Consider the following 27,997-nt stretch of genomic DNA (forward strand, 5'->3'; position numbering starts at 1 on the left):
TGGGCAGATGGTGCAGCCCTTAAGGTCAGGCTCCAGGCAAGATTGCCTCAAGGCTGAGCTTGGTCAGCAGAGGGAAGGTTTCTCTTGGGACCTCTGATGTTTGTACCATGGGGAAAAGGTAAGGGAGTCCATGTACTATTTTTATTTTTTTTTTTTACTTTTTTTTTTTTTTTCCTATTGCAGCTATGTCTCTGATAAAGCCTAGGTGCTGTCTGGCTTGCTAAGAGAATGCTTACACCGAAAAGGTGTTTTAGTGTATGTGGTGGTTTGCAGCTGGAAGTGTAGCTGGTGTTTTTGGATGTGGTGTTGGCCCTTCCAGTTTCTCTGGAGCTCTTCTACAAAGCCATTATTTTTGTTCTTGTTGGGCTCATCTGGTCATTTTAGGTTAGCCTGTTTGGGGTGTGTGTGTTCGTGCTGTTTTGGGGTTGGCTTTATCTCAGGAGCTGCTTTGGGGTCTATATGTGAAAATGCCTATCCCCAGGTGGTATGAGCAGAGAATGTTACAGAAGTAGAAAAGTGACTTTATACTAGAAAATGTTTTCCTAGCTGGTCTCTGGGACTAGCAGGACTGTGTGGGGTAAAGATGATATTACTAATAATTCCAATAAATGGTTTCAGAACCTGATTTCCTGGCAAAATGCTTTGAGAACATCAAAGGGGAATTGCTACCTGAATATATTACCTTCACTGGATCTCGCTGGTTATTGTTAATTAGGAAATCAAAGGATGTCATCTTGAATTGCTAAGTAACCCTGTGACAAAAAAGTTGTATGTCACATGGCAACTGCTCTTCCCATTTTGGTCAGATGAAATACTTAAATTTTATTTTTTGTTCTTCTCTATTAGTGTCTTATTTTCACTTCTTTAGTCTGAATATTTCCAGTGATTATTACTGGTATCTCTGTCTGGTCTGGAGAAATTCTTCTTGCTGAAAACTCCTTTGGATGGTAAAGGACAACTTGGCCATTGCAGAAATAAAGCAATACTCTTCAGGCACTCAGAGTTACCGATTTCAATCACACTAAGGGGAAACTTGCATTTTAAAGGACTTCCCTCCACGCTCGCCCAGAGGCAGTGCTACAAAACCCAGTGCTGGAGGAGGTCCTTGTGTGCCCTCCTCGAAAGGTTGCGTGTGATATCTTGCATCTGTGACTAGTAGTTTGGGGGAGGGAGGGAGGGAAGGATTGCTTCTTGTTTTGTCTTATTTTTTTTCAATTCCATTGCATTTTTTGTTGTGTAGTGCGTAATTGCTGTTGCTTGCAAAAGCAGATGGGTGACAGATTGGTTTAGGTGACCTCACCAAAAGGCATTTTTATGCTCCTGAAGTTTAATATAGCTTGCAAAAAAAAAGTACCTACAACAAAGCCAAAAACCTTACACTCCTACAGCTGTTTTTCTCCTGGTCCCACCTACCATGTAGCTCAGCAATTGCAATTTTTTGAGACAGTCCAGCAGGTCATTCACTGATGGAGAGCTGTAATATAATGAATTTCAGAGATGCAGATTACAACATGCTCTTCTTTTGTTTGCTTAGGGTATATTTCCACTATTTTTCTGATACATGAATCATCTGATATTCTATAGCATGTTTTACCATTTGCCAACGCTTATGAGGCAAGAAATAATTTCTTCTGAAAGTAGAATAACCAAAAATTATTCTTATTGTTTTATTGGCAAATAAAAATATAATTTATTAGCCAGTCAAGAGCAATAACCATTAGGAGTACTACTTCAGAATAGCCCATTAAGACTTTTTTAATGCTCATTTTGTCTGGGCTTACGTTTTTTAATTCAAAAAAAAAAAATCAGACCTGGCTTTTCAAAAGTATTTAGGTGTCTAACCCCAAGTTATTTCAATAGAAATTAGGCAATTCAGTCCCTTTGAAGATCTGGGCCTCAGCCCAAATTCTCTGCTGCTGTAAGCACATGCAGCTGCGTTGCTCTTGGTGAAGTCTGATCCCTTTTCTCAAGCTTGGGACCAGGGCCCTGGATGCAGCTGATGATCCCACTCAGACACTTCTGAAGGAAAAGGAGGTCTTTGAGTTCTGATGTATCCAGACGTGTGTGAGGGTGAGGATTTCCCTTTGCAGGGAAGCGTGTATGGGTGAGTGGGGAGGTAAGGGAAGGTGCAGAGCTTTGTGAATCATTTGTTCGTGTGGTCTGGCAGAAGCTGGCAGCTGTGCAAGGGTGATTAATAAGGAATCTCCAATGCATTTGGTTCTCTAACTGAAGCGTACATTTTTTTTGTGCTTAATGCAAGGACGAGTTCTTAGCAGGCCATGTGCAGTTCAGTGGAACTGTGTCTAATCCTTCTGCAAACCTGACTCTAATTTCTAAACAAACAGGCTGCCGTTACCCTTGTCCTTGTTCTTAAGGCACCCAGGTTTGTTATCTGATAAAGATGGACTGTGAGAGGATGTAGGGTGGGAACAGAGGCTGAGCCTAGGAGGAAAACATCCATTTGTAGGGTTAAAGAGCAAAGCTTGTGGTAGGCAGGCTGAGACTTTGCTGGACATGCACCCTGATGTATGGAAGGAGCTGCAAGAGCTGACATGCCCTGCAAAAGGTAGAGATTCAAGTAGTGACCTTGTAGGAGTGACCTAAATGCAAACAAAAATAGGTGCAGTTATTTTAAATGTTATCTTGTGCTGTGATTGATCTTGGGACTTAACGCACAGCCACTTTCCCACTTTGGGTCTATAATAAACACAGGAGTCACGTGGAAAGGCAACAGCTCTGACTCCTCTTCAGAAAAGGAGAAATAAGACAGATGCTTTCCATCCCTATTAACTTCTACCCCTCCCCTCCTTCAATCTGATCAAACCCAGTGGAAGCTGAGCAAGTATTTCAGCTTGGTTCATTTGCTGAATAAGGGCTGTTGGCTGCACTGGATCCCTGGAGGATCATGAACTGCAACTTTCAGGCAGGAAAATGCTTGTGGAGAAGAACACGAGTAGGAACATGGCCTGTAGATCGAGGGGGAGACACGAGCTGGGCTCCAGAGGAGACACAAGGACCCATCTATCCAGCCACTGGAATTATTCCTACCGTTCCAGTTAACTCTTTCCCTAAGGCTGGTGCTGGCCAACTCGTTTGTTTGAATTGAACAGATTCTGGGAATATTTGCTTTCCATTTCAGCTGAGGGGCATACAGCAGTTGAGCATAGGCCAGAAGGGATCTTTTTTTCTCTTCTTTCTCTCTCTCTTGGTTGCCCTAAAAGTAAGAAAACAGTGAAAATAGTAAAACAAACAAGAAGAAATGATCTGCTGGGGTGGAGTTCTTCCTTTTTCCATCACAGAAATTTTTTAGCAAAACACCCTGAAAATGTTTGACATCCATTTGTGGAATCTCTATAATTAGAATTAATAAAAGGACATGTCAAGTACACCTACCTTGCAAACCACAGATGCATTTTTTTCTCCTCCTCTCAATGGCTTTAACTTGTTCTGATTGGCATCTGCAGGGAAATTATAATTAGCCTGCGATATGCATTCGGTGTGCATAATGCCTGGGTTTTTCTATAGGTATGCATATATTCCCGCACAACTCCTAGGAGGATTCCTTTAACTAAACAGCTCAAGGTATCGAGGATAGCAAAAACATTAAAATAAAAATATCTCTGCAAATTGAGTTGGTGGTCTCCAGCACATTCCCAATGGATTCTTGCCCACATCAGCAAAAGGCTGTCTGCTGCAACTGGTGCTAATTAGCACCCCAGTTGGCAGTCTCAAACGAGCGATGTGGAGCTGAATGGGCTACAGAGACAGCTGGCATCAGAAGTGGTCCCAGCAGGTCTGGGCTGAGGTGGGGGCAGGCAGCACGGAGGGAGCTCTGTGGAATGCTCCCTTCCTGCAGATTTGGAGAGAACCTGTCTCTTCTGAGGCCCTAAAAGTCTCATTCACGGCTGCACTAAGTTACTTTTTTTTTTTTCCCCTCTGCCCATTCTTGCCTTTTCAGTTCTTTAATTCTATCCAGAAACAGGTCACTGGGCAGAAGCCTTATTGTAAGCATCAGACAAGGAAGAGATTTCCTAGGTTTGTGCTGGTGACTTCAGTTTTAAAAAACTGAAACTTCAGTGAGAAAGGGGAGGAGGATGGAACTTAAAACTTTATTTTTTTTGAATCCTCTGTGGCTGAGTCTGAACACTTTTTCTGGAAGTTGATGGGTGTGACTTGCCATTGTTTTTTGCTTCTGATCTTCTCAAGAAGATCCAAAGGACATCCTGTGTTTGACTGGCTTTTTCTTAGGTGCTTCCAGTTGGAGAAGGGATTGAAAAAGAAGCACCTACATCTGCAAACCCACATCCTTGGTGTGGTGTCACTGTTTCAGCATCTCCTGCCAGGCAGAGGTGGGGCAGTGGATGTGCATTTCCCTGCCAAGCTGCATGGCTGGAACACCCTATATTGTTGCATGAGTAATAGGAACGTATCTGCCATCACACCTTCCACCCCAAACCAAGCTGCAAACATCTTGTAGTCTTTGCCTGTGTAAAGGTGGGAAATGTTTGCATGGGTCATAACTTTCATAAGGTCAATGGGAAAAGGGTCTGTGCTGGGGTCTGCCTACCCTCCTCCAGCTTGATTTTGTGGCTGGTGCTGGTACTGCTGCTCATCGGCAGGTACAGAGCTTCTAGGAGGTAGAAGTCTGTGCGATAAATGTGTTGTGCTGTTCAAGGCAATCGGATCTATTTCATGGGATTATTTTTTCTAATTGCTATAAATGAACTGAGCAGATCTGTCACTCTCTGGGATGTTTATGATGTTCAAATTAAGCAGCTGCTAGGTACTTAATCTCAGTCCCATTAACACTGAAGAGCTTTTATCAATGAGATGCATGTTTTTGCAACAGCTCCTCGGACTCCAAGGCAGAGGTGTGTATTGACTTTCCCATCAAAATGTCATGTCTGAAGTGGCTCCTAAGTGCTTTATAGTCACAGACAACCAAAAAGAAACATAAGAGAAACCTACTGTCAAAAGCAACTTGGAGCAGTCCTCCTGTGGTAAATAAAGAAGATAACTACAGGGAGAGAAGCAGATGGGCAGGGTGTTTTTTAAAAATCCCTAGTACTGCTTTCTTCGTGTCAACACAGGCGGTTTCTGTATTAGATTTCTGTATGAAAAACCATTTTTAGAACCAGAACTGTGCCTCAGAAATTGATTACTACTTATTTAGTGATGGGGGAAGACAGCAAAGCGACACGAGGACAACTCCATCCTTTCTGCACGTGCCTGTATGGGCAGGGCATGTTCCTCCGAGCGAGCAGTGTTACAGCGAGAACAGGGAGCTGGAATTCTCACCACTTCCGAACCCAGGGATTCCTCCAGACTTTTTCTGAAACCTGACAAGCGACTGCCTTGGTACCCAGAGCACAGGTTTGCAACCCCAATGTGTGATAAATTAGACCTTTCACTTGAAGTTTTTCCTGGCAGGAGTACTAGAACAACCCTCTGAATAGCTACTACTGCTGAATTTTAAAATCTCCCTGGCTCTTTGCTCAGCCAAAACTTAAAGTTACAGTCAACTGGAGCTTGGCGTCGTGTAATGTTCCGTAACCTTATCTTTTTATAACAATCATGTTTATTACTATTATACAGGGCATTATAGGGCCCCTCTTCAGAGCCAAGGTGCTGCGTCTGCTGCAGGATGTATAGTTTAGGTAATCATAACAGAGTTTTCAAACAGCTGTAAAACCAGCCTGGCAGTGTGGTCCTGGGGATGGAGACCCAGCAGCTCGAGAGCTCTGCTCCTCTCCCATCTCTGCTGCCAGGTGGCAGCAAGCAGGTTCAGCCTGCCTGTGTCCTCTTGGTCACTGCCCAGACAGTCCCGTGGTCCTTAGGGGACTTCAGAGGGGCACTCAGGCTGGTGTTTTAACCCATTTTCTAATCAAAGAGTCTGCCATCTCCTTAACCTCTTAGATCATCCTGAGCTCTTTCCTTCCCAAATCCAATTCAGTTTGGTGGCTCAATTTACCCTGATGCGTAAAACAATTTAAAATGCAAATGCGCTTTAAACTGTACTGCAAATCGTTTTCCCTTTATTCTGCTAACAGAGTTTGGGCCCTATATTTCCACTAAAATGGCTAATAAAACTCCAGATATCCAGAACTGTTTGCAATGAGTTAACAGCTCTGGTATCACCTATATAAAGGAGCAAAAGCAAAGCAGGGATCAGACATTGCTAGCCTCTGCTGCCAGGATGCAAAAACCTGTATTTTCCTCTCAAGCCCATGGAGAAAAAAGTCTGCTTCCCATACCACCGCTAGGAGACTTGCAAAATTAACAAAACCAGTATTTTTCTAGCCTTTTTGGCATCTCCATCCCAAACACCTGCAAACACCTTGAAGCTGCTAATTGGGGTTTGTTATCTAGGTGCTCCCTAGGATGGAGACGATGCTCCTTTTGGCCATGGGTCCAAAGCCTGCTCTTAGGCTCTATGAGCCTGTAGAAAATGATCTGTAGTGGTTCTTGGGTTGAGGAAAAGGGGTTATTTCTGTTTGGATTTGTAAGAGTCAGGCTTAGGAAAGCAAACTTGGGTTGACTTTGCTGGGTACTTACTAAAGTAGGCTGCTGTCTTTCTGTTAGCGCTGTGGTGGAGTATCCAGGCTTGGCACCTCTTTCTTCAGATGAAAATGTGTTTTTTCAGCTCTGTGTAGGGTTTGGACGTGACAAGCCGTCCTTTTTCTGGCCTTACCTCTATTTCTTAAATTATTTTCGTATCAAATGCTTGTTCTGATTGAAGCTTTCTTTCCAAATCTGAGTGTCAGGTTAAATAATGAGTCTGGGCGATTTACTGTCCTCCTTATTACTGCTGTCAGCTTCTCTTCACTCGCACAGCACAAAGGCATGCATCTCCACGGGAGGAATGAGGCAGCCCTTTGGTTTTGTGGTAGTTCTTGCCTAGAAAGTGCATCGAGATATTAGTGTCTTCTGAGCCACTGAAGGCAAGAAAAAGCTGGTACTTGGGCTCACAAATGAGTTACTTCAGTTTCTTCTTAGAAACTGATACGTCATCACTTCAATGATATTATTTATGAGGGTTTTTTCCTTATTTTTCAAGCGCAGAAAAAAATGTCTTGCCATGTTTTAGGAACAAAATGAGTATTTTACACACATACCAATAGCTCTCTGGAAAGCACTTAAATTTACAAGCTGTTCGTAAATTTACTGACAGTTGGCAACACTGCATCCAACATACAGGAACCTTTTGGAAAATAGATCTATTGTAAATAATATATATTGCAGCTTAATCTGAGCGTGCTTTAGCTCAAAGTAGCTTTAACAAATGTGTTACCTAATATATTTTTTAAAAAGCTATTTGACCTGGAAAGATGATTTCAGTATCTGAAAAGCTATAATTTAAAAAATCAGCTGCCTCTTCGGAATCAACAGCGCTTCTCAACAGAACTCCTTTGAGGGTACCTTCTTCTGGTATTAGAGTAGTCTGAATAATTCAAGTATCTTCTGTAGTAACATGCAGCTCAAATACATAACCTAAAGATTATGTCCTTGATATTTTAAGGACAGTGGTGGTAGTTTCTCTATAAACCAGCTCCTCACTGTAATGCAACTTTTGTATATGTGACTAAACTGTATGCATTTAAATGCAGTTTGGATTTGAGGAATCTTGGGTTTCTGTACATGCTGAGGTGGTATTTTATAAGGATAGTAATTGTTTTCCATTATAACTGATACTGGGTTGCAATACTTGAATTCCAGTGAATCAGGAAATCCATTGCTGTTATCCCACATCCCCAATGTTTGTGACTGCAGTCGTATTTAGTAGCTGAAAAACAACTTTAAAAACTGCCCAGGTGGTAAGATTTTTGTAGCATAAAAACCTGGCTGTGAAGGGGGACAGGATCTTTTCCTGCAAATCACGTTTTCAATTTCACTTTAATAGTTTAAAGCTATCAAAAAGCCTCCCTCAGTGATGGTTTATATGAATCATGCAAATGAGTGCTGTCAACGTGGTCTTTCTCTAGAGTAGAAAAACCTTTTCTTGATAATGCTTCAGGTTCTTCCAACTTCACAATGGGTCAGAATATGCCAAAGCTCTTTGTAAAGTACTGTGGGACCACGTTGTTCCTTGGGAAGCTAGTGTTTTTTTTCATACTGGTGACCCTTGCATTTTCTGAAGGCAGAACTGATAGCACTTTTTTTTATTAGTTCCTTTACGTATTTGTATTTTGCAAGCTATAAATGCCAGTTTTGTGTCTTGGGACTGTGGCTCATCACTTCTTCATCACCTCTTTGACAGGAGAAAAAAAAAAATCTAAGTAAACATTATCTTTATCCCAGACAACCATTTAAAATGTCAGCTTTGCAGGTACTCCCTTCCCCTAAAGCTGATTTTCTTGAGGTCCCTGGCTGAGAGGCTCCTTCTGGGGGGGGAGTCACAGGATACTTCTCAAAAGAAATGTGTTCCTATCACTGCTGCCTCAATGTTTTCTGGTGTTCGTAGCAGCCTCTTGTCAAGCTCTAAATGCAGCATGATTATTTTTGAATGTGATCAAGCACATACCAGTTTCTTCTGGGACTATTGGCGGTATTGTTTTCGGGGAGTTGAAGTCATTTTGATCAGTATCTTAAAAGGAACACCAGCACAATAAAGAAACAACATGAACAGTTGCTAAATCATAGAGAAGCACTTATCTTTAATAGCTACAAAAGCACTTAATATTATCATTATTCATATTATCATCATTCAGATGCCTCAGACTATTTTAGTGCCAGTATTGATTTTTTTTTTTTCCTTTGTGCTACAGCTGTGGGGAAAGCCTGTGCACAAGCATCAGCCCAGCACTGCCAACCCAACCTGAGGGCTCTGCTGGGCTGGCCCTGATGTGCTTGTCCTTCACAAACACGTGTGATAAGATCCCAGCCTATAGGGTTCACAAAGTTTGTGACTTATCCAACATTGTCTAGGGCTTGAAGGCGACGGGAGTCTTTCCACGGATTTCATCAGGACTTGGATCCGTTTAGCAGCGAATTAAAACCAGAACCTCAGCCTTGTTGCTCCCAGGCATTTGTCTTGTGAACACAAACTGCTCCTCTCGCAGGACCGGAGGTGACCTCAGCACCAGACGTGTTACACGATGGACAGAGCGCCCGGGCAGCCGCTTACGGCAGCGGCTGGAATCCTGTTTCACTTGTGTGGTCAAAGTCTGCAAGCCTTGAGGCTGGCTTAGCCCCTGTTCCCTGCTCCCACCCTGCTGCTGGGACTGGTCCCGTTTGTCTCTGGGGGGGGGGGAAAAATGCAGCTTCATCCATCCCTGGGTGGATGGGGAGAGCTGCTGCAGCCCCATGCAGCTGAGCCATGCATGGGAAGGGCTAGGAAATGTTATATTGCTTTTGTCTAGCTATAATGAAAATAAATGAGGGCTTCAATTTAAAGTAGTTACTAAAAATTTGTTCTTTCCTCTGCCCTAATTCCAAAAGCCACTTGCAGCTAATCAGACTGCGTTGAGCATGCTCGTGCTGTGCTGTGCTAGTGTAAACAGCAGCCATCTGAGTTTCATTACAATAAGGAAATAAAATAAACACAGGGCCAAAAAACAGTAGTTTAGGCATGGCTCATTACAGCACAATGCAGTTAAAATTCTTTGTAGAGGCAGTGGGATGGGGCACAAAGGGGATTCTCTCTGTGTTTCTGTTCTGAACTTTTCCCCACTGGTGCATCACAGGGAGAAGCAAAGCCCCTGCTTCTTGGCTCAGGGCTTCAGGTACCCATGGAGCCTGCAAATGGGCTCACTGCAAAGCTGTATTTATTCCCTCACCTCCAGGCTCCTCATGTTGCTTGGGCAGAAGCTCAGGGAAAGGTGACATTGCAGTGTAGTGCCAATGCCAGGGGTCTGGGAGCCTGTTACAGGACTGCAGAGATACCGCAACCATCCGTGACTAAGGAGGTCACTGCTGCTTCTCCTGCTTTCAGCCCAGGGAGAGGGAGTGCAGGCAAAATGAGAATAGAAAAACTTGATTGAAAATCCCTAAGTGTCCAGAGATGTTATGAGACAAGCTTTAAAAAAAAAAAAAGATTTTATTTGCACCTTTAAATCAAATGATTTATGGAATTAGACATGAGCCTGTCTCCTTTTAGAGCAGCAGGGTAGGTTATTTGGAAGGGAAGAAAAACCCAGCAGCTGGTGGGATGGCACTGCAGACAGCGAGGCTGAGAAGCAACTGGGTAGAAAGCATCAGGAAATGGCAAATTTGAGACAAGCAAAACAAAGCGAAATGCAGCATCGAAACACATGTCCTGAAATTGGCATTAAATTTAATCTGTGGAAGCAGTCACCCATCCATAAAACAAAAGGCAGCTCCTCTCTGCTGCAGATGTTTATAAATGAGTGTTTTTAACAAATGTCTGTGTGTTGCGGTTCTGACTGCTGCCCTCCTGCGTGACCAGGTCTTGAGTCATGACTTTAAAGCCTTTCTTTGGAGAACGTCTTTCACATAAAAGATAAAAAGTGAAATTTGGGAAGGCTGTGTCCTGGTGTTCATGGGAGTATTGCCAACTTGGGTAGTAAAAGTGAATTAGATTTTAAATAAAGGAGATTGCTCTGAGCCCTCCTAGTAGGGAATGGGGTGGAGAGCTCCTCTTCCCAGGAGAGACCTGGCCATGGGAGAGTTAATAGCTGCTGTTGTGAGCTTCTGTTTTATTTTCCTGTGCATTGTATTAATAAGGATCACCTTGAACAACAGCTCCAATTCTTCATCCCTTTTGCCCCATTTGCCAAAAAAAGATCAGAGCATATTCGCCACTGTTTGTTTTTCCAGTTTCTTTAATTTGGGTAATTGCTTAGTCAATTCTCAAACATATTTTGTCTTTAAAAAGCAAAAGGCAGAAAATGACAGATCACCTTCTTTTCCACCCCAGCTTTGGCATGCAGGTCCCAGATTTTGCGTTCTCTCTGTGGTGCCACACCAGCCTCCCATACTTAATTAATTTCCCTTCGTTTGTGCAGCATTGCACTTAAAGAAGCAGTGTCCCATTTTGATGGTTTGGCTTTGGCTAGATTTCAAAAGTGTCACTTCTTAAATCTTTTTTTCTTGTTTTCCAACATCCCAGTGTGCTGTATGGCAAAGAGCTGGCATTTTTTAATTCCCACTAGTCCTACTCTTTCTCCCCCTTCCCTGTCTCCCTATTCTCCCTAGCACTCAAGATCCAAATCAGGCTGTTTGGGGAGAAAGGATGCTTGGGATCTGGTTTCTTGACTGTCCTTGTGGAAGGGCAGCATGGTTTGGTTTAATGATACTCTCAAGGGCTTGAACATCCAAGATCTATGGTGGTCTCCTGGAGCTGGCTCTTCATGTGACAATTCAGCTGGTAAAGGGCTATTTTCCTGTTATATCAGAATTATTATATCAGGTTCCTGTGTTCATAATCTCTGCGTCATTAATGATAGCTAAGGCTTAGATCCAGCACCTTGCAAGCCCTGCCCTAGATCACTCCCATTCTCCTGATCTTCCTCCTCTCCCCTCCCAAATCTTGCAGTGTTTCCCAGCCCCAAGGCAGGAGCGTGGCTCTGCCTGCTTTTGCAGTGGTTCTTCATAGCTGCCCAATGCTGTTTTGTGAGTTTAAAAGCTAAACAGGGACTCAGTGCACTAAGACAGGTGGTTTGTTGCCACCACACACTGAGAAGACCAGCTGCAAGCCTGTCCAAGTGTCTTGAAAAATTTGGTAAAGTGAACATTGCAACAGCTGCGAGTTGCATTTAGTTTTTCATATGAAGCTTTGAGTTAAGGCTCCCACCAGCTTTGGGTCAAAAATCCTCTTGTTTTGCTGCTCCTGGCTTTTTTTTCTGGAGACACCAGGTAGCCTGATCTTGCAAGAAGAATGTAGCTGAGTCTTCAGACCTCCAAGGTTTTTTACCATTTGGATAAACATCAAAGTTACCTGCAGTGAACTGAAACTCCTTGCAGCTTGAGGTAGACTCTTTAGGAACAAGTTGATGTTTCTCTCTTCAAAGTCAATAAAGAACTTGCTGAGACCCAAAATGTTTTCTACCCTACATGTATGGAGCCTTAAAATTTCAGATCTGGCTATCAGGAGCTTCCAGGAGGTTCACAGATGAAGGCTCCCATGGACAAATGGACACAGCACACATTGAAATGCTGCTTTTGGAGTCCCACTAAGGACGAGTGTCTGCAAACTCCTACCTCCCACATCTGGCAGAATGGACTGTCCACGGCTGTGGGCAGAGGTCAAGGCTGGTGCTCAAGGCTCACAACTTGACTAAATTCAATCAACGTAGTGTCTAGTCAAACTTATCTCCTCCCAAAACAAAACATGCAGTAGAAGAAGAAACAAATTGTTTGACACCTCATTAGCAATTGTAAGCAGACTCCATTTTCACTCCAGGGTCTCATTGGAGTGATTTGTGAGGCAGTTTTTCCCTCCCTCTGCCTATCCCCTTAATGGCCCCAGTTTTGAGGGAGTTGGAGGCAACACAAGAACAACAGTGATTATTTGTGTTCTTCTGGGACACCCGTCCTGCTGTCTGCTGCTGGAATGCCCCTCTACCTGGTGTTGTTTCTGGAACCTGAAGCTTGTTTCACGTTGCTCCTATGCATGTGTGTGGCTGGTTGTTAGGAGGGCACAGCTGGCCTAGAGCAAGATAACCAGAGCTCCATGTCCTCTCAGAGCTGAAATGTTGATTAACATAACCAGCTGACTGGCTGCCTGATGGAGATGTACTACTAAGCACAAGTGTGTGGGTGTTGGGTGACTGTTGTTGCTTCGGGGCTTGAGAGATGTTATTGGCTGGCTGTGTTTTCATGCTACAGAAGAGCACAACCCAAAAAGATGAAAGAAAATGAATAAAACCCCCTCCTATAATGATCAATTTGTTCTTTCTTAATTAAATGTCCATCCTCATCACAGTTTGATCCCACCATACTTCCTTTGCAGTTCTACCTTCTTATCTTGGCTTGAGAAGCAATTTATTTTCAATTTCAAGACCTTTTTGTTCTTGCTTTTTTCTTCCAAATCCCCCATCCACCCACCCACCACAGCAGGACATGTCTCTCAGGAAACCGCTTCCATGCTCAGTAATAATTTTTGAAATGTAAGCACATCAAAAGGGACTTTGACAAACACAGTAAGACTTTTGAGGGAGCCATTTGTTGTTGTGTTGGGATTTTTTTGGTCTGCATGCTCATTTTTCAAATCCACACACACAAGCAGATAACTTATCTCAGGCAGCAGCAATGAGCCGACAGGCAGTGATTCGGAAGCCTGGCCCCAAGGGAACATTCCTGCTACAAGACAGCAGTCTGGGAGAAAGAATGAAATTGTTTCTGAGATTTAACATTTTTCTCAATTGCCAGGTAGCTATCCTGCCACTGAAAAGAAATGTTACTGTGTGTTTCTGCCTTGATTTGACTTTCTAAGAAGAATGGATTAAAGTAGGACCAAAAGGGGGAGTGGTGAAAGACACCCCTTTCTTGCTTCCTCTAGCCTTGTCGTCTTCCATTAAAGTTTCACTTAAAATTTTCCCTATCATCCTTTTAAAAATATGTATATATTCTTATATCAGAAAATAATAAAGTTGTTTGCTAATATCTATACCAATAGAGAAATCTGCTAGTTGAGTGATACTCCAGTTCTTCAAACAAATCTGATGCTGAGATCAGTGTTCATGATTATAGGTCGTCATTCCAGTGGAGCCATTGATTTTTAATGCTCAAACAATGATCTTATCGCTCTTCAGTAACTTTAATTCTTGATGCATTCATCCAAAGGTTTTTCCCTGACAGTTTTATTTTTCTAACTTCTTACCAACTTTAATTATATCATCAAAATACATTAGACATTTTAACCCTGCATGTAGGAATGAATTTTCACTAGAGGTGTGTGTGGCTTGGAAAACCCGATAACCATATCTGTTTGAATTCCTTTTCCATCATTCCCTTCATTTAAGTGTTTCATCTTGGCTGACTTCAGCCATTTAACACAGACAAGCTGAACCACTCTCCAGAGACCCCAGTGACTATGGAACAACCATAGATAACTCTTTTGGACTAGACTCCTAGCTTTTAGCAAGCTGAAAATACAATGGAGCCTGTCTCATCTGTGTGAGTTTGAAGTTAAAATGGTATCTGATGAAATTCTCTTTGAGAGGAATAAAAAAGTTATTTTCTCTAACATTTGTTTAATGGAATTGGAGAGTGCAATTGATTCTGATAAAAAGGGATATTGTATGATGAACAGGCTAAGAGAGCAGCTTTGAGCTGAATGAGCAGCTACTAAAAGGCTGGTACAGTAGCAAAAGCAGCAACGCCATGAATATATTATCCAGGGATCTAAGGCAAATGCATGTTGTATTGGATACACACTGTTGAATGTAAATCCGTAGTGCTGAAATACTGTATATTTATTATGCAAGCCAAAGCTGAAGACAGTTTCTGTTTGATGGACTCCTGGTGATGAATGGATTGTTTCATTCGAGTAAATGAACTGTCAGAAACAATGGCTACACAGTACAACTTCCCTCCCCGTCCCCAAAGGCCAGGAAAGCTCTGCAGCCAAAATAAAGTTGTATTTTTTTTTGTTAAGTCTAGTGAGATGGCAGGCTTGGGCAGAAAATTCAGAGGAACGTGTATGGATAGTTTGACCTTAAAACAGCCTACATCTCTTAGCTAAAAGCAACTGTGTTTAGGCAGATTTGTTTAAAGTTGAGGTGAGATCAAGGCAAGCGTCTCTCTAGGCCAGGGAGATGCTGGAAGTCCTCAGTCTGATTAGGGCCAGAAATAGGTGTGTGTGGGGAGTCCTGCTGCCAGTGGGGATGAAGCAATGGGGTACACGGGGTCCTGGGCATGTCCCCTGTGTCCTCTGCAGGAGTTTAGGGCCTGTGAGCAGGCCCAATGGAGGCCTGGCCGCTTGTCTGGCAGAAGCAGGCCATGCTCCTGCAGGGCTTTGGTCATACCCAGGAAGGTTAGCTCTAAATGAAATCTTCTCATTTCTCATGTTTTAGAGGCCAATAGCTTTCTCAAGAAGTGATGAGTCAGAGAAACCCTGAGCTATGTGCGTTCATGTGAGCACTTGTAATGAGCAAAGCCTTTGAAAGTAATAACTGCAGGTGGTTTGAGATACCTGCAAAAGAGACATTTTCCTGGAAGCAGCTTTTTGCAGCTCAAGAAATAAGGGAGTGCACGATGTAACTTCTCAACGTTTTTATTATTTAATAGAACCTTCCTGAAATAATTTGCAAGATGTATCCTTAAGGGGAAAAATAAAATCTAAGAGAAATTTTGGGTTTTCATTTCAGGGTACTAGTTCCTTCTCTGAACATGGTGTGCTTAGAAGAGGGCTCTTTCAAGCAGATTCTTGCTATTAAAGGGCTGGGCTTTGCTAAAGGACAGGCAGGAAACACCATACCAGGTAGTAAATATCCCCACCTTGTTCAGAACTTTTACCAGTGCTTATTGTAACAATGGAAGGCTTTGGATTATACTAACAAATTGACAGTACCTTTAGAAAATAGTAACAGATAACTCCTGTTGTAACTTCCCAGTAAAACAGCTTGATTCTATCTATACCATTTGCTCAGGAAACCTGGGCATTTAATTTATGACCTGGGGTCCTTTCTGAGCTCAGGCAAAACAACATGCAGGACTGGTAGTGGGAATCATGACGGTTCTTTGTTTGCTTTCCACATATCCACACCTCTTCAGAGCAAAAAATCTTATCCCACTTCAGTGAAGGCCCCCTGAAGTTCTTGGATTCAGCCAGATTTTGTTTTCTGCTAAATTAACACAAGCCAAAAAAGAAAAAAATCAATCTGTGAATTACACAGGAAAAAAAAAGCCTGATTTGGATACTCCTGGGTCAGAGTTGAAGGCGCTTTCAGCTGTCGTGCTCAGAGAGGTTTTATTGACTCCGGCTGCTTCCGCACCATCTCTGCTCCAGGCTATCACAAACTGACAATTATCTGGGATCAGTGATTTTTTTTTTTCCCTTCTCCTTCAAACAGTTAGCTGGGTGCATCTCTTTCCTTTCTGCTCAGCTTTTAGAAAAGAGAATTTCCGTTTGCTGAAAACTGATAGCCCAGGTTTTTTCCCTGGATGTACTGCTGAGTAATGGATTTCTGCACATCTGGGCAGCCCTGTTGTGCTATGGATGCACACCCTATAGGCTTTCTGTGACTAAGGGAAGGTGGAGGAAGGCTTGGTGTGCCCTTAAAACATGGGCTGAAAGCTCATGGAAAACAGGGAGTAACTAATTTCAGAAAAAAAATGACCTCAATGTCTTACACACCTGTTCATGATGCAAGCTTTGGTGTCAGAAATGAATTTGGCAGTTAAAAAAATAATTCTGTATGTTTTCAAAGTAGTCCAAAGACCACACAAGTCATTGTTATTAGATGCCAATTCTAATTAACTTGATGTTACTTAACAGTCTATTGGTGAGTGATTTAGGCATTAACAGACAGTCATTGGCAAATTTGGTATCATGCAGTACTGTCCTGCAGCCTGAAGCATGTGCAGACACTGTGTCCTCCTGGCTGTGTCCTGCAAAAGGGACCACTCAACCTTTCTCCAGCTCCAGCATGGATCTAAGCATGGTCCTCAGCCTGGCCTTCACTGCTTTAGGGTGTGAACAGGAACTCGCAGCATCCCCTTGTTCATGTGAGAGACTGGGGAGAGGGATCTGATCCAAGATAACTTCACCGTAGAGCATAGTGCTGTAAATCAAGGCTGGCTGACGTAAAGCATGGGCAGGTACAAGCAGAGAGCTTTCTAGACTGGAAAACACACTCATCTCTGGGAAAGCTTTTCACTGCCAGCAGTGTGAGTTCTCCTGTTTGTGCCGGTCAGCAGCACCTTGGCTGGGGTGGGACTTTTCGAGCAGCTCCTTCAACTCAAACATCAGGAAGGAGGCATCAAGAAGACAAACGAAGAAAGCAAATAAAGAAGAGCAGTCTGTAAGATGCCCTGGCAGATTTATGACTTCACCTGCTTCCCTGCCAGGCTTACATGTTAGTCATCTGCTGTAGCCCAAGGGGTGCGGCTGGAGGGGCCGTGCTCCCCCCAGCATCTGCCTGGGCAGAGTGCTCAGACACGAGCACCGTGTTTTTTTCCAGCACAACTGAACCAGAGCAGCTCTTGGGTCACAAATGGTGAGGGAACAGCTCTGTAGCGCTCCCAGAGCATGGTGCCCTTCATCGGGACACACTGTGTGTTTCCAAAAAAAAAAAAAAAAAAGAAAAAACCACAGTACCAATACCTTGATGACAAACTGTTTGTCTCATTTGAGTAAAGGATAGGGTCAAGTCCCACCTCTACTTCAGCTTTTGCTTTTTCTCTTCAACCATCTGCAGTTCTTGCCTGCTCGTTTGGCTGAGGTTAGGGCAGGCTGTATCAGCCAATATTTGTACTGAGTCTAGGAATGTTGCTGCTTTGCTTTCAGCAGTAATAATCCAGTTCCTTCTCTTGTTTTGTGTCTGTAACACTTCTACAAGAACTGTTACAAGGGGCTTTGACTTATTTGTGACTATCATTTCAATAAAACACTGACATTACAACAAGCAAGGAAACCTCTCCCATTTGGGATCTTTAGAGATCAACTTTTTTTAGAACCTCATGAAGAGTCTTGCTCTTAGGACTAGAAGAGGCCATTACAGTTGGCTGAATTTTTGTGTAACTAAAGTGGTGACTTGAGAAAATTTAGGGGAGACACAACACTAGGAAACCCTAGAAGACCTACACCCAGAAATAGGATGGGAATCTTTGCGTGACACAGAGCTTGCTTTCCTTTCTATCGCCAGAAGCCAGCCGAGTCTTTTATATAACGATTCCTCAATTCAGAGCTGCTGTTCTCTGCCCAGGGCTTGATTAAATATTGTATCCCTGTGTGAAAGCTGAGAGAATGCCCATTTGTGTGCACGAGTGTCTAAATATTTGCCTGTGATCTGCTCGAGGATGCAGTGCTGCAGGGAACTGAGAGCTGCCAAGTCAGCAGACTGCAGCCCTTTGCTGAGAGCCGCACAACTGCTTGCCAGGGTGGGACAAACACACAGCCTGTGGTGATGAGCATGGTGGCAGCACGGTGCCCTTCCTGATGGAGACAGCAGCCCCTGGGAGGGCTCAGCTGTCACCTCACTGCCAGAGATGGTTCATGCTCCCAGGACTTAAAACAAATCCCCTGTGTGAGCAAAGCTTAAAACAAAGCAAACCATGGAGCATCCACCTAGCTCCCAATGAACACAAGTGACTGCAATTTTCTTCATAGGATTTGCAAAGCTTAGCCCTAGCAGGGGCATTTTAATGTTGGGAAGAAAAGCACGGTGAGGCAGACCATGTCTTTTTTCCACCCTTGCCATGTGGCTTTATAGGATGCTATATCTCCGCTCCGGGGTTCCTCTCCATTTGCTGTCACAGCCTCCTCAAAATGAATTCCTGCTTGCTGCAGGCTCCAGGCACATCTGTATGACATGCAGAGGCATAGCCAGCCCTCAGCAGCAAGCCCAGCAAGGTCGTATCCTGTCTCTGCAGTCAGCAGAGCCAGAGGGCAAGAGCCTGCGGCACTGCGAGCAGCCGTGGTGCTGCATCCCGCTGCTGCTGGGAAGGGCGAGGGCATCAGCAGAGACTGAAGCCCTTTTAACATCAGCCCTCCTGACATATAGCTAGTGGAAACATCCCTTCATCTGACCCTGGAGGACCACCCAGGGGTTATTTAATCCTACAGTCCATCTTCTGAAACCCGCTGTAACAAGGTGTGTTAACCTCTGAGGTGGATTTGCAATTGCGGCCGGGGCTAATGACTGCAAGCTCATCTCCCTTGTGACCTTCCTCCTCACACATTGAGGCTTTCATTGGGCTCCTAATATATATATTGCAGTTAAATGTCACTGGCATAAAGAGGAGGGACACCACCTCTCTAAAACAAAATAAATAGATTGCGTTGGCATCGCTTAGGTTTTTCCCCAGCCATTTTAAAATAAGATGTTTTTTTGGAAAGCCTCTACCCGGATTAATTCATGTCTTCATCAACAGAGCAAATTTGTCTTTAAGAAAGAGAGCACAGTGAGCAAGAAAAATATTGTGGTCCGGCAAATGACATAGAGGTTTGCAGGGTAATTACAGCACCTCTGGTCCTTTGGCTATTTGAGCGGAAAGGGGGATGCTTGGTGGAGTTCATCAGAGCTTAAGGTAGTTCCACTGAAATGCTTTTCCTTTGGTCTCCTTTCCTTGCTGCGACTGTCCTATAATTTCCCTTTTCCCCCCTCTACTTTCCCTCGCTGTGGAAGAAACATCCCAAAGTAAAGTTTTTATCTGATCTTCTGAAATTGTAGCACTTTGTTTAAGAAAACACCAAAGCCAGTTCCTGGTGGTGCAACAGAAGGTCCTCTGGGCTGGATATTTCAGCCCCATTTTTACCTGCATCTACTGCAGCCCAAACCAATACAGAAGGCATTTATCTGATATGCAGGCAGCCAAGTCTTCTCTCCCTGGATTCAAATTTAGTGCCTTGGATGAATTTTTAAATCAGTGTCAATGTATGTCTGAAATGCTCTTGAACACTATTCCTAGTTTGTATATATATAATGTATATATGCAAACAACAACAAAAAAAAGTATCTCACTTCTGGCTGCAGTATTATGCCCCATGTTGAATAACAGACTTCCCATAAACTTCTCAAATTCTTTTTTTCAAGGCCTATTTTATCTTTACAATATCTGAAATGTGCTTGTCCCTAAGCCTTTTGGGCACATGCACAAATATTACTTCAAGAGCAGTGTGTTCAGCTGTGTTCGCTCGTTTACACTTTCCTTGAAGTTTAAGCTCCGTCACATTAATTGTAATTGGGGGGGGGGGGGGAATAAGAACTTCAACAGACATGGGGTGAGGCTGATAGCCTTGTTGTATCTCTGTAGGTCAGCTGTGCATTTTAGCTCTTTTTTGGTGCAAATCAAAACAGAATAATCCAGCTTTAAGCTGCTGCACGAGTGTCCTCCCCTGTAGTTAACCAGCCAAGCTCGGAGGCATAGCTGGAGTTGTGTGAATGCAACGTTGTCTGCAGAACGTGCCTGAGATTTCAGAAGCCAAACTATGTGGGATTTTATAGATCTGCATTAACACCTGAACACCGACTGGAAACCCATGCAGTGTTGGGATAATAGGAAGAAAATGTTCTCTGCAGTGGGCGGCTTTAAAGGAATAGGTGCTGCTTTCTGTTAGCTGGGGGATTTCAGTCTCCCTAGCGAATGTGTTCCAGTAATTAAACATCAGAGCAAAATTCCTAGAGGGATGAGAATTTTTTTTCATGTTTCTGGCCAGTGGCCAATGAGAGGCTTTTATCTTCTGCCTCCAGGATGTGATAGAAGCCAACCTGTATCTGCTGTGGGTGATACAGAAGCGAACTGAGAGCACCACTTTGCTGGGTCCAGCCTGTAGCAAACACAAACAAGTGTCCTCTCCCCTGGGGTGACACATCTCTTACAGTTGGTGGGACGGATTTTCCCCTAGTGTTGTTGTCCCCTTCTTACAAATGTGGAACCTGGGACAGAAAAGGCATCTGCCTCCTGCCTTGGCCAGTGGCTGGAGCTCAATAAGGCCCTAAATGTTTATGACCGCAATTAGCTCACATAAACCTCCCAAGGAGGGAACCTTGCTGCTGCCACACACAGCACATTATTATGGAGCTAAAATCCTCACGCTTAACCTGCACCTTCTTTGCTGTAGCAGAAGCTGACGCTCTGCCCTTCCTACCCAGGCTGGGGATACAACTGGCCACCCTAAATTTCAGCGAGGAAGCTAGAAACACCAACTTGCCAGAAGCAGGCTTGGTCGTGCTTTTTTTTCCCACCTCTGTATTTTATTTTGCCACATCAACACTCTCTATGAGGTGACCTTCAGACATTTGGCTTGACACTAAAGCCTTGAGCCTAATCCTTCACCACCTGAAATCCCCTGCAGTCATTTATAATAATGTCAGTGATCGGTGATACAGAGCCATCCTCAGCTGGAAGTGTTTGCCCAGGTATCTGTGACAGAGGTTTGATGGCAGAGGTAGATCAGGCTCCTAGCAGTATCAGACCTTTAAGAGCTGACCTGCTGCTAAACCTCACGGAAGGAATGCAGAGGAGGTAGGTTACCACGAACCCTAGAGTCATCTTCTACGTATTCACAGTATGTGTCCAAGTATGAAAGGCGTTTCTAAGCCTGCTGCCAGCGGTGGCCCTTTGCTAAACATCCAACCACATTTATGACACCTCTGGCCTGTGGGAATTGCCTGTCTGAGACCGTAAAGTCAATTTTCATCCAGCTATGATGCAAGCTCAATGCGTGCTAGAAGAAATAATATTTGGAAATGAAGGACTGAGGGAGGGAATCTTCAGCTGATATAAACCTTATTGACTTCAAGAGAACCACACTGGTCTACGCTAGCTCTGCTGGTGGCCCATGGTTTAAATAAACTGTAAGGGGTAACTTAAATTCATTTCTAGGAAGGAAAAGGCTGCTGGGAAAGTTGTGTTCTTACTTAAATCCATTTTGCACTGGTTTGGGGTTCTGTCCCATCCTTTAGCTTCAAAAATTAAAGGATTGATGGTTTTATTTGGCGGAATAGCAACTCCCCAGACTTTCTGCACAATCCTAAATAAATGACTAATTCTGCTGTCTTTGTTCCGTCTCCTAAGTGGAGTCAGCCTGTTGTGGTTACCACCACTTTCCCTGAACCTTATTCCTATTCTCTTCTGTAATGTGAGGTTGGACCACAAGAGGCCATCATGCTGGGAGAGTAATCAGGGCAAGGGAGACGTCTCTGTGATCTGTAATGTGGTCCTAGGGTTTGCGGTGGACCATCATGCATGGTCACCCGCCTGGCTTAGTCAACCTTCACAGATGATTGTGAGCAACTTAGAGAAATATGTGCTCAGCTGCCAGCAAACGCACGGGATGGCTGATGGTCTGTGGTGCTGCTTGGTACTGATGTGAAGCTCTTTGCTTTGTTTTTTGGGCTTTCCCTAGTGCCGAGGACCAGCAGATCCTGTGGACTTGGAGTCAGCAGCTGATCTAGAAAGAACACAAATATTGGGGTTCCATTTGTTGCCTTAATCTACCCATTCCTGAAACTTATGCAAAACCTTCCTGGAGCAAATTGGAAGGGCAGATTTACGCAAAACTGCAAAGCAATTGCAAAGAGCTCCCCAGCAGTAGCTGCCTGCTCCCTTCCCCCAAAGAAAAAATGTTTTACTCGAGAGTATTCCAAAGGCATGGCAAAACGCACATGTCAAACCTCCTTAACTTTCACTGGCTCCAAAGGAGGATTTAATCAGTGAAATAAAGTGAGGAGTTGTGAGTTCCTTGCAGTAAACAAGTTAAACGTTATTAAACACACACGTGTCTCTTTAAGGAGATGAATTGATTGTGTGTGTTTATTTTTACAGTATTATTTCACTGAGTAAGAAAAAAAAAAGAAAGACTCGGAGTTGATGCCAAGATGATATAGCAGAAACAAAGCCCAAGAAGGGATTTTTCCACTATGCTCATTTTTTTCCTAATAACTGTCTCCCATATCTGCCAATCTTAGGTCAACAAACACAAGTTGATTGACAAGTTAAAATGTTTAGCTTAGCCTGCAACTCATATAAACCAATTTAAAATTTCTAGTGCAGGAGGGAGATGTAAGAGAAACAAACAATATCCCTTCCTTCCTAGCCTCTCCCTTGAGGGTAATCTAGGAATGTTTTTGTCGTGGGCACTGGCTGATAGCAGGGGACATCCCCTTGTTCACGGAGCAGCAGGTGGGAGCTCCTTGCTCCACCAGGCAAAACGTTGTGGGGCTTCCTGGGGCTGCTGGGGGAGCTCCAGCAGGATGCTCTGAATCTGGTGTGCTGCCATCCTCACCAGGAGTTCTGCTTCTACACAACCCTTTGTCTGCTGTAATATGGCCATGTCGCAACTGTTTCAGCAGTCGTATCCTAAATAACGGCACGGATAGAATTATATGCAGATGGCTCCTTCTGCCCTAATGGTCCTGGGGTACGTTCACAGCATGATTAAGGCTTTAATTGATATTTTACAAGTGAGGAAATTCCAACAGGATGAAATCACGTTGATCGAATCAGAAGTGTTTGGAAGGGTGATAACTCCCAGTCTTCTGTTCCGAGGCTGTGGACAGGAGGCATGAGCTGAAGCCAACTGGAAGCTGCTGCATTCTCAGTTGTTTCTCCTAAATGAAGAACCAAACTTTCCTGAAGAAATGATTCCTTCAGTCTCAAATGTAACCATTGCGAGAGGAAGTCTTCACCACCCTTAGCCAAAGTAACAGGGTTTTTGGTGGCTGAGGTTGGCTGGGACATGGGACGTGGCCTCCAGCAAGTCCCTGAACTGCCCTGCTGCTTTCTGAAGATGTCTTTGTGTCCTCAGTCTCCCATTTTCAGTTTCTGCTTCAGAGAATTGTAATTTAAGACTATTTGACCTGGCATAACAGCAATGGGAAATAGGGAAGCCAATAAGGGTAGGGAAATGGGGGTGTTCGTTTGGTTTGGTTTGGTTTTCCCACCAAGGAGCACTCTTAAGTAAAACTTCTATCTTTCAGGAGATGGCCTATTGGCTGCTCAGTGTAAAAGACCTTTCTTTCTCCCCATTTTATTCTCCAAGGTCATAGATTTGAAGTCCCTCAGTAGTTTTTAGGCAAAAAAGCCAACGGCACCCCCCAAAAAAGTCGCCAAAGAAAACATTCTGCCTCAGGGCAGATATTGTCTCGTTCAAGAGGCAGATACCAGGAGTCAGCACACCGATTTTTAGATGGGTATCTTCAAGTTTTCTTACCATTTTATAGCGGTCACCCGAGCTGTCTGGTGGTGGTGCAGTGCCCACAGCTCCCTCCCGAGCCCCAGCTGTGGTGGGCTGCTCTGCTCGGATTGTGTCCCCTGGGTCCTGCTGCACAATCAGCCCATCTGAACGGAGCCGGCAAGCTTCTCCGACCACCTGGCTGGCAAAAGCAACAGCCTGGTGTTTTAAAATAGCAAAGCAGCAAATTCCCACCACCACCGCCGAGTCTCAGCCCACCACCAAGGAGTGTGCTTGAGCTTGGTTTCTTTCCCCGTGACAGCAGTGCTTTAAAAGTGGATTCTGAGCTCTGAATCAAGTCCATTACTGGGTAGTTATTCCTCTGGAATTTGAACATTTTTCTATGCAGTTAAAATACTGAAGGGACCTGTTTCTGATTTTTTAATACTTATGCACACACCTGCACGACGTTTCTTGTGCCCCAACGCAGAAATGTTAGCCAACTCCACCTCCCTCACCAGAAGAGGTTGCAAGTTCTGTGCCTGTTTTCTTATCTTCTGTAAATATTTAGCAGCCAAGCTGTGGGATTCTCAAGATGTTTAAAAGATAAATCTACGTCATAGTAGCCCTGTCTCACAACTACATTCTCTTAAATAATATAGTAAAACAAATAACCCTTCCAACTTAGCTGGATGGAAAACAATTACTTGGCTTTGAAGGCGTGCGTACAAATGCCTCTGCAGTTGACACCTTTGGTGATTGATGTTTTTTGATGCTATAGGTTTGTTTTGCTCCCTCACTGTTTGTTTTCCCACTGGGCTGACTTGGTCAGGGAATGCCGTTCCTCCCCATGGAAGTGCATATTTGGGCAGCTATGGACTTTGGGATCAAAGAAGCGAAATGTGCAAACAGAGCAATTCATCTGAGAGGTCGAATGCCCTCGAACTAGCCAGGGAAGGCAGATGGAGGTCTCTGCTCCTTACGAATGTTAATAAAGACATTTTGGAGTTGAAAGAGTAGTGCATTGTGGACCAAAGAAGAACCCTTATGAGAAGATTAATTAGTAGGGTTGGTCCAATTTTATGTTTACATATTTTACTTTATTAGTAAGCCTAGTTTTTGCTTAGCTACTGGCATGGCCAGAGTTGAGGATGCCAAGACAAGACAGACCCAATTTTCCAGTTAGACATCCGTGCTGCTGTTGCCAATATGAAAGGTGCAAACTGTGGGACTCTGTGCACTCTTCTCCGAGAGGTTCTTGCAGTAGCCCACTGCTCATCTCATGGTTCCTGCCCTTCAGCTGGAGAAAAGTGGTTTCCATACCTTGGTGTGGTTGGGTCGCTCATCAGAACTATGTGGTATGGGTCTGGGTTAGGTGTGCAAGAGCCCCCCAGCAGATGCTTTGCTCCATGCTGCCATCTGACTTCTGAGCTCCCTGGAGAGGAAGCTATTCTGGCAGCCTGGATTTTGGGTTGTTTCAAGGCGAGGGAATAGGGAACTACAAAATGAGAATTAACTAGCTGATACTCAGCCAACCACCCAAGGAACCAGGCATGTCTCTGCTGCTCCTGTTGCTAAAGTTTCCAGACCTGATGTAGATTCTTCCTATCTTTTTTTTTTTTTTTTCCTGAAAGGACATTGTTCATTTGCTCTAGAGTATACTGCCCTGATACAGAAGCCCCTAAAAATGTCCAAATCAAGGAAGATCTACAGAATATATTTGGGAGGCATGATTTACCAAGTTTTCCTGCTTCTCTCATAGGTAGGCGTATTGGGCAAGGCAGGCATTGTGGTTTCTTCAGCCAAGCCAATGCAAGCAAGCTGGATACCGTGGGTCACTTCACGGTATGCAATGAATCAGGCTTGCAGTGGACTGAGGCATGGCTTGGGCAGGTCAGCGCCTACACGTTCTGCCCCGTCCAGCTGCTGGCACTTCGGAAACCTCCGCATGCACGCACACGCTCGCGCCGCACACACTGGCAGCCTTGTTTCTCCTGCCACAGGCTGGTCAGGATCTACCAGCAATTGTTGAGATGTCACAGAAAACTGGTTTAAACTGAGACGGAGCCGCAGCTGTGCTACAAACGCTTGGTTTTCCCAAGCCACTAAACAAAAGTGAGCTGTCTCCTTCTGGGTGGATTTCTAGGGAAGGCTTTTCGTTTCCTTGGGATCAAACTCTTAGACCTATTTTTTCTTTAACAATGACCAGCTTTAAAATGAAAACGTATTACCATAGTCTGGATGTTAAAATGAGAATAAAAACTACTGAAGATATGACAGTTAGGTTTTGGTATTTTGATATTTTTCTGAGATCTTTCTCTGACTTAAAAATGATCATCGGTGCTTGTGCCACAGTGTAAAAATTTTTTCTAGAACTGCCCAGATGGGCATCTTTTGTATGGTTTTTGCAAAGGTATTATCTGAGTGAAAACTGCATAAAGCAGGTCTGGCTGGAAATGACAAAATATGTTTAAATTGTTTTATTTTTGTTGTGTTTGTTGGTTGTTTTGTTGTTGTTGTTGTGGTTTTTTTGGGTGTGTGGGGGGGTGAAGATGTCTGTATACTGCAGTTTCTTTAATCGTAGGGCACCAAATAGGGAATAAATTAGCAGTTGCAGGATTGTTGCTTGATATTCAGCATAGCTTTAATATCCTAAAGAGTGCTGTTAAGTTGTTTCACTGTGCATGATGCTGCTGCTGAGCTGGAAGCCCGTGCTTTCCTTGCCTTTACATGCTCAGTTGCTCCCTGTGAGCACAGGGGAACGCCTTAGCCGGGTGGAAGGAGCGTTGTCGTCGCTGTTTAATTCATTTGGTTTGAGGTTTACGTCCTGCGTAACAAACATCTTGTTTGTGGCCTGACAACAAGAGTTGTTTAAAGCCGTTTTCTTCTGCCAGCTGCTTTGTGGTCAGCTGGAGGGAACCCAGCCAGACAGCCACCCTGTAATCAGATCACTTTCCAGTTAGGGCAACCAAAGAGATAGTGGCAGGCAGATCCCTTAAGCCGGCGGCTTTCAGAAAGCCCTTTGTTAAACGGCTGTCTTCTGCCTTCATTCCAGGACGGCTCCATTGCTGTTCATTTCCTCTCCTATTAAGTGCTTATCTGTGGCTAGACACGAGCAGCTGGATAGAGACTGAGTGAAAATTGGAAAAGCTCGCGGCATCGCTCTCGTCGGAGGCAGCCACAGCCAAGAGCCATTTGCCTGCGGAGCTGGAGAGTGGCCGGGGCTGCTCTGTGCAGGTGCGTTTTACCCTCCTCACAGCTGGGTGATGAACGGGATGGTCAAACAGACTGTTTATCCTCTGGCACAGGAGGGACTGACTAGCATGAAAATTAACACTCAGCCTACAGCTTTCACTCAAAGCCCCCAACCGTGGGCTGCCGGCGGGCAACCTCAGGCTTCGAGTGAAAAATGGAAGAGGAAACGGTCTTGTTTTTCTAACATTCAACATCAGCAAAAATTAGGAGGCTCATCAGCTACTGATGACTTTGCTTTGTTTTGTTCCAAGTTCTTTCACGAACCTACGTTATGGAAATATCCAGCCCCTGCTCGGAAGAAGAAACCATTTAAACAAGCAAGAGATAAGGAGTAGTGCGAGGACCAACGTATTCATTAGAGCAACATAAAAGACAAGTTTTCTGAATGACACAAGCTGTTTTTATCTTTATCTAGAGTGTCTTGTCAATGAATAAAAATCTGCATAATGCAGGCTCTCACAGTAGAGAATATCAAGGAAGCCTCGTGGTTTCATGGCTGCAAAGGTGCGCTTGCCAATATAAGGCAGTGCAAGGCAGTCTCCTCTGGATTTTCCTCAGTGCCTAGGTTGATTTCATTACTTCATCTCTTTCTGCAGTTTCCTCATCTCCAAAATAAGGGATTTATGTGTCTGATTTGTGAAACTCTTTGAGATCCACAAATAAAAAGGATTATCATGTTTTTTTGTTTACAGTACAAGCCTTGCTCCAGCCTTCATCTCTGGAGGAATACTCCTGCCATTCTTGTGTTAGAGGACAAATCCTTTTTGTAGCAGCAGTCCCTGTTCAGACTGCTCAACCCCATGGGCTTGAAAAAAGCCCCTAGAACTCTCTCTGTATTTCTATAGCTGGCACTGCCACGGCACTTCTTGCAGCCTGGTTATTAATCAAAGTCTAATTTACAGCTTGTCAGTGCAAAGAGAAAGCTTTTCACATCTGTCCATGAGCTTGCCATCGTGCTCTTCAGGCTTCGCAGTGATTTTCAAGTTTTTGGGTACATGGGAA

General features: G+C 44.0%; 1 long non-coding RNA gene across 1 annotated transcript; it reads left to right on the forward strand.

The window, feature by feature from the left end:
* LOC137841869 (uncharacterized) lies at positions 1-27,861 on the forward strand. The gene is made up of 2 exons (XR_011088810.1): positions 1-118; positions 26,796-27,861. It is a non-coding gene; the product is annotated as an uncharacterized lncRNA (long non-coding RNA).
* The last annotated feature ends 136 nt before the right edge of the window (positions 27,862-27,997 follow it).

Source organism: Anas acuta, chromosome 18 (genome assembly GCF_963932015.1).
Source record: "Anas acuta chromosome 18, bAnaAcu1.1, whole genome shotgun sequence".
Lineage (NCBI taxonomy): Eukaryota > Metazoa > Chordata > Aves > Anseriformes > Anatidae > Anas > Anas acuta.